This window comes from Mercenaria mercenaria, unplaced genomic scaffold (genome assembly GCF_021730395.1).
Source record: "Mercenaria mercenaria strain notata unplaced genomic scaffold, MADL_Memer_1 contig_1559, whole genome shotgun sequence".
Taxonomy (NCBI): Eukaryota; Metazoa; Mollusca; class Bivalvia; order Venerida; family Veneridae; genus Mercenaria; species Mercenaria mercenaria.
In genome coordinates, this window is record NW_026459542.1 from 23,379 (window position 1) to 32,794 (window position 9,416).

At 32.7% G+C, this 9,416-nt stretch overlaps 1 long non-coding RNA gene across 1 annotated transcript; it reads right to left on the minus strand.

Moving 5' to 3' along the window:
- Positions 1–885: 885 nt before the first annotated feature.
- LOC128551689 (uncharacterized) lies at positions 886–8,654 on the minus strand. Its single transcript, XR_008368862.1, has 3 exons — positions 8,168–8,654; positions 7,589–7,720; positions 886–2,521 (listed from the first exon to the last, which is right to left on the minus strand). It is a non-coding gene; the product is annotated as an uncharacterized LOC128551689 (long non-coding RNA).
- Between the last annotated feature and the right edge of the window lie 762 nt (positions 8,655–9,416).

A 9,416-nucleotide genomic window follows, 5' to 3' on the forward strand; every position in this document is an offset into this window, starting at 1 on the left:
ATGATTTCAGACACAATGTCGTTTATCAAATAGTCACGGAGAACATACGCCCCGTCCGAGGATCGAACTCACGACCCCGCGATTCGTAGACCAACGCTCTTACCTACTGAGCTAAGCGGGCGGGCATGTAACTGACAGAGAAAATTAAAAACTTAAATATGTATATACTCGTTAGCTCAAGCAGTTGGTGATCCTTACTGCATACAGGAACTTAACTATGCAATTATGACACCCGAATTTCAGCAGTGAATTTGTTTTTCGTAATTGACAAAGAGTTGATAAGAAGACATGTTTGATTGTCTCCCATTCAACAACCAAATGCATAATATAACAACCATTTGATAAGAGCTTGACATCTTAAACAACTGATATACGAAATTTTCACTATGTTCTACAGGAACATGTAAGAAAAATTGGATTTAAGGTGTTTTAAAGACAAAACTCGTGCTAAATCATTTATCCGGGATATAGCAATTTATATATACTATTTGTATATTCTAGCTTGCACCACCACAATACCAAAGCAGACAACACAGAGCAGACAGACACAGGATTTTCTGAAAGGCAGTTAAATGCGCCTAAGTTCAAGTTTTAGGATTCCGTTTCGACATCTTATCTATATAGTCAAACTTCGTTCATTCGAACTCGGATAATTAGTTCACCACTCTTCGCTCGAACTCATTGTCAGGTCCCGGCAAAATATCTATATAATGTATATTTTTCGATGGCTCGAACTACCGATAACTCGAACAAATTTTGTTTGTCCCGTCGAGTTAGAGCGAACGAAGATCTACTGTATATCATTCAACGTATGTCCGATTATTCTCACATACCAGACGTCAACCACGATTCCCGTTTATTGTTAAAATAAAAATTTTGAGATAATTCAAATGAAGTATTCCTTTTATTTAGTCGTTTTCTTTTCAAATTCTAAAATCTGTAAATTCATAGATGTATATAGATATATTCTTATTCATGTATTTCGAGGTAAATAAGTACAATCTAATCGTCGACGATGAGATTTTAGCGTTGAATGAAATCAATTCATAGTTATATATGACTGATTAGAAACAAATTGCCTAGATAAAGACATATAGAACACCAACGAATAACGAAATTATATGATTTGACATAGGGCTAGGGACAACATATTCTTGTTTCCTCCGGTGCTGGGAAACTTCATCTTATGATGTATGATGTAAGATGACTCCCGCGCTGCAAATGACGTTGAACTATCTTTACTCCCACAAGAGCAAATATCTCAAAAACACACATGGACTATACAATTTATTTAACCATATAATAGCCATTAATGTTAACTTTATATTATGAAAAAATTCATTTAAATGTGTGTTGAAGAAAATTTTCTCTTCGCCAAAATGTCATAAAATTGTAGTTTTCCCATAGATTCCCATTAAAACAAATACTTCTAAAATCAATCTGGCGAAAAATATAAGAACACGACCTTATTTTTTCATAAGCCAAATATTCCTTGTATGTTCTTAAGCTTTACAGTTACTAAATTAGCCAAATGAAATATAAATATTGATCAATTTATATTGTTTGTTTCAGCTCTAGTTAATTATATAAATTTCACGACAATAAATGTATCTCTTTCAATCACTCTGTTGAATTCGTCAGAAAAAAATATTATATCATTTATAACATATAAATATATCAATAAATTTATGTTATAAATGCACTGATGAATCAACGTGCATACATTCTGGAACAGTTTTAAGTATTTGAAAGAAATGATCTGTTTACGCTAATTTAGAAAATAGTCGATAACGCAATTCCATTAAGTTACAATTTTCAGTGTACTAATGAAATATTATTTACAAGATTTTAGCGTATTTTCATGGCCTGCTAAATATTTTTAAACTACAAGAACTATGCTATAACCAAAATCTTACGTCGTGGTTATGACTCCAAAATAGCCAACGTTGATACAACGTCAGGTATTGGCTGCCTGTGTTTTATATGTTCTGTCTCGTCGAGTAACCATTCAGAATATTTATTTTGTGCTTAATTATATTATGTATTCAGAAGTTATTTGCTTTCAGTTAGACGTGTAAAGGTAGTTTCAAGGCCAAGCAAAATAAGGGTTTTAATCATAGTGTACATATTCGATTAAAAAAAACTTAAGCTCCGTATATACGTCAAATGCAACCGTTTTAGGTGTAAGAGGTTCCGTATAGTTTGTTTCAGTTTGTTAGTGAACAAGACCTTTCTGTTTGAGGTATCTGTATTGTTCTGGTATTTCCATCAAAGCATGCAATGCAAATGAAGCCTCGGGATTTTCTGCGCCTTTCATCACTTCATGAAAGTTTACAAACTGAAAATTATCAAAAACTCTCTCCGTTAGACCATCATCAAACGTCTTCATGGATCCCCACGGTCCATCGCCTACCCCAACAACAATTATGGAAAGCGGATAATGTGAAGCTTCTATTAGAGCAGTTTTCGTAGGAGTATCATACGCGACTTGGCCGTCTGCAACAATAACAAGAACGTGATACTGAAAAAAATAAAATTGAAAATGCAGGTTTTGTGTTCTTTTCTTAATGTGAAACAATTGTTAGCATTAAGGTAATATGCGCCACCTAACGAAAGTCAACGGACCGTTATGAAATTTTGCCGAATCAAAATTGACGATATTTCCGATTGACTGGTATTTTTTTCATTTTTCTGTTATTCTCCATTTTGCTGCTGTAAATCTTCAAACATGACCACTAACGTCATTTTTTCAGCAGAGCGCAAAATGACGTACTTGACTAGTTTTTCGATTATTGTTTTTAAATACAACTAAAAATTGGCAAAAATTCTTTATTTTTAAGTTTATATTAAAATTATCTCTCCAATGATATATAATTTGTCATGTTTATTTCAACGTCACATCAGAGGCAAACGATTTATGAACGCAAAACACGCAAAACAGACGTCGAGCTTCACCCAAAATTTTGCGTGAAGACGCCTATATTTCAGAAACTGTCAGATAGCTTTTTGAATAAATTTGAGCAAGCGTGCAAAATTTCAATCGCTATCGATTCTGTAAAAGAAAAATGGGGGTCACCGATTTAGATTTCGTTCTATTTACCATGGCGCTACCCCTACCCCCAGTAAAAAATAATAACGTTTTCATACATATTTCGTAATTTTTCATAAATTTTAATTCCGTTTCTGTTTCTTTTGGTGGATATAATGCTATTAAATTCCAGTAATGATAAAACGAAGATATGATTAAATGAAATTATTGAAATAAATGAATGATTTCAGGAAATTGCTCTCCTATACATGACACAGAAACACAAAGAGTACTTATTATTGAAACAGGATATACGTATCGGTAAAGTGCATTTTAGCCAAAAGTTGTATTCACCTAGAATACGCTGATTTTTATTAGTAGTTGCAGCTTCAATTCTTAAGCAAACTTTGTTTAAGTTTAATTAAAGGTCCATTACTAAGGGAAAGTGAGTTGGCAATTTTTTTCATAGCCAGTGCATAGACTTCTGCAAGACACTAAATAATGAAGATTGGCAGGTCAAAATTTACAGAAGGTCTTTGGAACTCAAAGAAATGTATGTGTATTATGTTGAAATTTCAATGAATCGACAGAATGACCCCCCAGGTCTTTTTAACTTTCTTCATACTTCATAGAAAAATAATTGTACATATACTGCGATTTATTTCGAATTTCTACATACCAACTTTCATTTTCCAATAAAATGAAATAGTTTCTGTGCTTTTTAAAAGAAATTAAAATGTTCACTTTCCTTAGTATTGGACCTTTAAGTTAAAAATATTTGTCAAAACGCTAAAACCTTAGCAGAAAAGTGAAGCACATCAAATGTTAAAGTTCTAAGCAAAATGTTTGTAGTCAATCTTAAAGAGATTCTATTACCGGATATTTTGGTGTTCATCTAAGACTTCGTTTTAAATTTATGTTCACGCAGGTATGCTTCACGCCAGTACTGGATATTCACGCCAGTACTGGATATTCCCATGTCAGTGTATTTTTAACTTACTTTGGTATTCTGTCGAACGCATGATAGGGACAAAAGGAACCGTTCTAGAAAATAATACTGCACGTGACTTGTGTGCACAAACCGTTATCTGGAGAGGAAACAGGTAAAAGTTCCCCGCCGGAAGTTCAGTTGGCCGGTTCGTGTGAGGTAAACAAGATGAAATGGTTTATAAGAAAACGCAGAAAACGGTGCGATCTTAATAAAAATGCAGTTATTTCGATACATGAGTGCAGTTTTTACATAGGTTCTATTAAAACAATAGATTATCGGGGCTAAAAGTGCAGTTTGGAAATATAAAGACTGATTCTTTGTTCTTACACATTCTTTTATATATTTTAGTTGCTTTGTCACTCATGCTACTATAGTGACTGTTCAATATCTGTCACTTAAACGTCAAAACATAAATGAGCCGCGCCATGAGAAAACCAACATAGTGGCTTTGCGACCAGCATGCGCATCCGCGCAGTCTGGTCAGGATTCATGCTTTCGCTTTCAAAGCCTATTGAAATTAGAGAAACTGTTAGCGAACAGCATGAACCATGACCAGAATGCGTGGATGCGCAGGCTGGTCTGGGCCATTGCTGGTCGCAAACACACTTGGTTGGTTTTCTCATGGCTTGGCTCAAATGTTAAGATCATCATCTAGATTGACTACACCGATGAAAGTTTGCGTCTGATATCAGGAGACGTAGGTTCAAACCATACAAATACCACAATTTTTAAATGTCTCATTTTAAAGGCATTGAAAGCATGCGCACGGTAGAAAGTTTATTAAGCAAATGTGGCCAGAAAATAAAATGGAGACTTTGTAAAACTTGACTGTAGTATAAAATTAAATTATAAAATAGGGTTATATATAAAGCTGCGCTCACGTTTTGTGAGCATTTTATTCAATTTACTGCTTAATTTCCAGTAGACGTTTATAATTTTTGTCGGGAAATATAGCACATGTACGAACCTGCGTCTTCTGATATCAGGCGGAAACTATCCTCGGTGTTGTTTGTATCATTTGTTTACCGGGATATATAAATAAAACAAGTATTTTGTTAAAGTACTCAACATTAACTGTTTCTATGTAAAGATGGAATCATTAACTGCGCACTCTTCGAAATACTATATAGAGTGCACAGGCAAATTTGTCTGTAATAAAGCTTGCCTGTTTGTCATTTCTAGAAAACATTCATCTGTTTGAAAAATTTAATAAACAAAAAAAAGTCTCCATTTTATCATTATTGTGATATCATTTCATTATATCCAACAGCAGAAACTGATATTATTTCATTATATCCACCAACAGAAGAAGAAACTGAATTTGAATTAATGGAAATTTACGAAATAAGTATGAAAACGCCGTTATTTTTACTGGGGGTAGGGGATGCGCAACGGTAAATAGAGCGAAATCTAAATCGGTGACCCCCATTTTTCTTTTACAGAATCGATAGCAATTGAAATTTTGTACTTCTGTTGAAATTTATTCAAAAAACTATCTCACAGTTTTTAAGATATAGGCGTTTTTACGCAAAATTTCGGGTGAAACTCAACGTCAGTTTTACGTATTTTGCGTTCATAAATCGCTTGCCTCTGATGTGACGTTGAAATAAACATGACAAATTATATATCACTGGAGAGATAATTTTAATATAAACTTGAAAATAAAGAATTTTTGCCGTTTTTTAGTTGTATATAAAAACGATACTCGAAAAAACAGTCAAGTACGTCATTTTGCGCTCTGCTGAAAAAATGACGTTAGTGGCCATGTTTGAAGATTTACAGCCACAAAATGGAGAATAACAGAAAAATGAAAAAAATACCAGTCAATCGGAAATATCGTCAATTTTGATTCGGCAAAATTTCATAACGGTCCGTTGACTTTCGTTAGGTGGCGCATATTACCTTAAATACATATACGCCAAAAGAGTCTGAATGAGCATAAAGGTTAATTTTGGAAACTAGGTATAGTTCGACTCGTAAAAGTGTTTTTTTTTCTACAAATGGTAATGTTAACTTATCGATTTACTTTATCTATTCAATCTAGACGGAGTTAAAGTACGTTCACTCCTAAATACACAAGACAATAAAAAATGCATATTTATGTATTTTTACTTTATTTCAAACGATTGGGTTATATTTACATTCGCTCTGCTGTGTCAAACAATAGGCCATAGATAAACAATTTGTCCTTTGAGTATTATTGAGTTCATAAAACATTGCTTTGTGAGAGGCAATGTACTTTTCATAGCTCTCACGTACAAATTGAGTCAGACTCTGCTATAATTTATATACTGGTTCAGTGCCTAAATCCGGACAGTGCTTAATAATTCGGACACCGTTTAAAAATGCTTTACGATCATGATTTTTTACTGAAATTAACAGAAAGCTTTGATGACCAGCTGTCAACAACAGTGTACGAATGTAAGCTTTTCAGAGAAAACTACCTTCAAATATCCGCACCGCATAAAGTAAACATTGTGTGTGTTGGGGGATGACGTCATACAGCGCGCGCCAGTTATTTGAGGTGCGACGAGGTACTGATTAAATAAGAAAAATATTCTGCCTATTGCAGACGATTCTTTTTGTTTGCTGATCGAAACTGATGTAAAAACATGTTTTAGAATTCTGTACTACCCTCAGTATTTAATTAAAAGATTAAACCAATTTCTGTTGTATATCAATTAATTCAATAGAAAAAAATGCCAGCATTTTGCAGACAAGGGAAGCAATTCATTAGATAAAATGGGCGCAGTGTCATTATAATGATCCCCGTAATTGTGTCAAAATGTATAACGACAGCGACAGAATCTGCATGTAAGAAAGAATAATTTTAAACATTAATTTTTGCTCAGATAAATTTTATTATATTATTGTTATATTTGGCAATTATATAAAGTTAGAAACTAGTCCATATGATCACGTGATGAACAGGTAATAAAATTTTATTCGGACGGAGATGTTTGTATATATTTACATGACTGTATTTGACTGCTTTATTTTAAACAAAGTCGTGTTTATTGTTATTTTTGGGTGCACATATTCGTTGCATTTATACCCAAATAGTGTCCGAATATTTAAGCACTCTGAAGGTCAATTTTGACAGTTTTTACTGGCCCAATTCGGATGACATTTTTATGATGAAATCAGCAATATACGATTTTGTTGTTTTGCAAAGAGATTTATAAAGAACCTAAAATTATACAGTTAAAATTTTATGCACGTGTGGTTTCATAATGCAAAGATACTGTCAAAAACCCACCAAAAGTGTCCGGATTTAGGCACTGGACCAATAGTACTATTTTCTATTCTTATTACTTAGATAAAAATGGGTATTTGTTTGATAATCATACATATGTAATAGAACGCAATCAACAAAAACAGTAGCAGCCGTACGGTTTCATCGAGTCTCTTTCTGAGAGCTAACACATTTATGATCTTGTGACATGCCCCATGTGCATCCGATTCAACTTGGATAACTTACTAAGAAAAAAAATATTTGATTTTGATTTGTAAAAGGGTTTGTTGCAAATGTCCACTAGTATATATATATAGATACATAATAGATATACCTCACTTGTTTCTTTAACTATCTCAATAGCTGTAAATATCAATGGGGCAAAGTCGGTCGGTTCTCCAAGTTTTATTGTTGGTGTCACTTTGTTGTATGCATCTAGCACATCACTGAAACATTCGCACTTTTTCTGAAATAAAATAGTTAAATGCATTTGGCGTGGGGAATTGTAATATTTAATTACCGATGTCATATATTTAAAAAGTTAGTACACAAGCTAAAGAAAACATGCACTTTTAATTACTGTTATTCAGTTCATAGTGTTGTTTATGTCTTGATGTATTTCCCTGTCAGTAATGATTGAACTCTCTATAACCTACACAATAATATGTAGCGATATATACCTTGCTGCATAATTACATTTGCATATTTGTCAGCAAATTTGCATTATCTAAAAAGCCTTCAAACAACTTACAGTTACTTTTAGCTTACCCCAGGTTTTAGTTCAAAAACAGTTTTGTCTTTACACTTAGAATCACCAAACCCATACGCTGCATAATTACATTTGTATATTTGTCTGCGGATTTACATTATCTATACAAATCCTATTAACAACTTACAGTTATTTTTAGCTTACCTCAGGGTTTAGTTCAAAAACAGTTTTGTCTTTACACTTAGAATCACCAAACCCATATGCAGGGAATACGCCATTTATATTCAAAGGCGCGCGTGTTTCTCCAAGGATGCAAATTACCTGAAATAATCAGTCTTTGAATTATAGGTTAGTGCCACTATATTGGTTAATATGTATTCTACGTAAGTGTTCAAAGTTAGTCTGGCTGTGGAGAGATCTTAAAGACCCACCACGACCTAGTGACCTACTTTTTCACCCACAAAAACCTCATGAAAATCATTCTTACAATACAGGTAATATACAGCTATACTACAAGTTGTCAGGTGGACAATTTATGCCCTTCCTGAATAAATGTGTTTTCACAACTTCGTGTGCAAACGTTTTCAGTCTGTCTCTTTTCAGCATAGTTTTAAGAATATAGATGAATAACTATTTTACACTGTAGAGACAAAATGTGATTGAAATTTAACTAAATACATTGATTTCTGTACATATTGCTACATTAATTCAATAAAATGTTAAGACATTAAATACATTGTCTTTACTACTATATATCACTTTCAATTTGTAACTAAATACTTGTATAATACAATTTTTTTTCATGCAAATCATGTATAATTACTATCATGGAAATACAAAAGAATAAAGTTATTTTGTGATGCCTCTTTAATAGCATTTAGTTAACAGGAGGTCATCAGATGCCTGAGCTGAGATTCAGTTTCATGTTCAAAATTCTAGTAACAAGAAAAAGCAGAAAGGTCTGAATTACCCTTTATCTTCAAGTACAATCATATAATAACTATAATACTTAATTGAAAGGATATCAGATAGTCTTCTTATCGGTGTAATTAATATATAAAAGGTATGTATATAAAAGTACATATATGTTGCCTTGAATATTAGTAAGTCATATCTAAAAGTGTATTACAGCAAGTAAATAACATTATATATAGGACATTCCATGAGAAAACCTGTATAAATAATAGAAAATCAAAATTGAGATAACAAAATATTCATGAAGAACATTATTTTTACCTTTCAAATCTCTTTCAGGGATTAGGGGTATCCTCCAGGCACATGTCATAACATGTTTGATTAATCTCTTGATATCCTGTTAATTGTACTTTATTGCTATGATATTAGATCAAAATACATAAGTTTATTTAATTATCTATATATTCTAGATAATCAAATTAAAATGATAATTATGTGGGAAGAAAAATTAAGATGACTATGATAAAAGATATATATT